General features: G+C 36.7%; 1 long non-coding RNA gene across 1 annotated transcript; it reads left to right on the plus strand.

Moving 5' to 3' along the window:
- The first annotated feature begins 482 nt into the window (after positions 1 to 482).
- LOC120722744 lies at positions 483 to 1,540 on the plus strand. The gene is made up of 2 exons (XR_005693578.1): positions 483 to 532; positions 1,142 to 1,540. It is a non-coding gene; the product is annotated as an uncharacterized LOC120722744 (long non-coding RNA).
- Positions 1,541 to 1,961: the final 421 nt, after the last annotated feature.

Genomic DNA, 1,961 nt, shown 5'->3' on the forward strand with positions numbered 1-1,961 from the left:
TTGGACTTATGTCCTTAAGGCCACCAGTTACCCAGGTCTTTTTGAGGCCTTACTATGGGCAGAAATCTGTGCCATCAGAAACTGAATTTGAATAAGTTAAATTTGAATTTGAATTGCTCAGATTGAATCTGAATTGTAACTTGAATAAATGCTTTTGAAAACTGAATTTGAATTAGTCTAATTTGAAATTGAATTTATGGTTTGAAAATGATCATCACTAAATTGAAATTGAATTTTATATTTTGAAAATGAATTGATTTGCTTTGAAACTGCATTTTATCCTTTAAAAATTCAGCTCTCGAATAATTTCAGTTTCACTTCTCACCATTCAGTTTCAGTTCTACAATTCAATTTCAGTTCCAAAATTCAGTTTTTTGGAACTTACATCCGGTTCCGGTTCAAGCGCAGATTAATAGAACTACATTTTACTAGCGACCGAAAGTGTTACTGACGGGAATCTACAACATCTTGAGCTGAATTAAGACTTCAGAAGTCATTCGTCATGTCGAATGACCAGCGGATGAACTCTCAGGTTGGTAATAAATGTATTACATGTATAAGAACAAGCGTCATGTTAACAAATGATAGCCGTAAGGTAACTTTTATGCTTATTGTAGCTGCTAGCTAAAAACGCTAATTTAGCGTAGTTTGCCCTGAATTCAGCTTTGACAAACAAATATGATCGACTGTTTCTAGTAGAATTCCAAAGTTGTCATCTTGTACCCTCTCAGAGTACCCTCTCTGTATGCTTGCAGAGACCCCTACAGTAGGGAAAACATGCAAAACGGTGTCCAAACCTTTGTATTTTAGCTTTATTTATGTCTTCCACAGCATCCCAACTCTTTAGCTAACTTAATAACTTTAGCTAAAGTGAATAGTTAGTCTAATTCATTAGTGCAGCATTACTGGATCACCTCTGTTTGAAGTGATATAATATGATATACAACTATTACTGAAACAGCAAACTTTGTAAATAAGCAAACAACACTTCTCATTCTCTAAACGTTTGGCCACAGCTGTAGATTACACTATCAGTGCTTGTTCACTCTTGACAATAATTACATTTCTAAATTTACTTTGTGCATTTACAGGTAAACAATATCTAATATTTTATCTAAATGACTGCTTTGTCTTTGAAAAGGGTGAAGAGCCTGAGGCCGGTGACAGTCCAGTTCTACTCTAAGTACATCCTTACAGTGGCTCACAGGATAAGGCCACATTCCTGTCCTGCCAGAAGAGAAGAGAAACTTCAGAGTCTTCATGCAGTTCAACCACACCTGTCATATTCCATATGACAGGGGTCTCAAACTCCAGTCCTCAAGGGCCAGTGTCATGCAACTTTTCCATGCCCTCGAGGACTGGAGTTTGAGACCCCTGCCGTATGGTGTTCATGCTGTTTTCTACCCCACAGTTACAGTATGTCTGACTGCCTGTTCAGCATATGCAAAAATATGAGTTTAAGCATGTGATGACTAAGGCCTTCCATTATGGTGTTTGTCATCACATGTCACAGACATCTGGATGATCATTTGGAATAAACTAAAAACCAAAAACTTGTTACTTCATCTTATCTTTATTATTATTATTGTTCTTATTTTACATTGTTAGGCATTAGGTTTATTTGTAGTAGTCCTTTCCAACTTCTTTCCCTCTTCCATGTTACTGTGTCAGCTTGTCAGCATCTATTTGGGGTTGGGAGTGGAACAGAAAGTAAGGAAATCCAAAGTGCCATTAAAACCAGGAGAGGTTCTCATATTTCAGAAGAAGGGATTAATTCAAAAGAAATGACCTCAATTAGTAATGCTGCACTAATGAATTAGACTAACTATTCACTTTAGCTAAAGTTATTAAGTTAGCTAAAGAGTTGGGATGCTGTGGAAGACATAAATAAAGCTAAAATACAAAGGTTTGGACACCGTTTTGCATGTTTCCCTACTGTAGGGGTCTCTGCAAGCATACAG

This window comes from Simochromis diagramma, unplaced genomic scaffold (assembly GCF_900408965.1).
Source record: "Simochromis diagramma unplaced genomic scaffold, fSimDia1.1 OVJJ01000705.1, whole genome shotgun sequence".
NCBI classification, from domain to species: Eukaryota; Metazoa; Chordata; class Actinopteri; order Cichliformes; family Cichlidae; genus Simochromis; species Simochromis diagramma.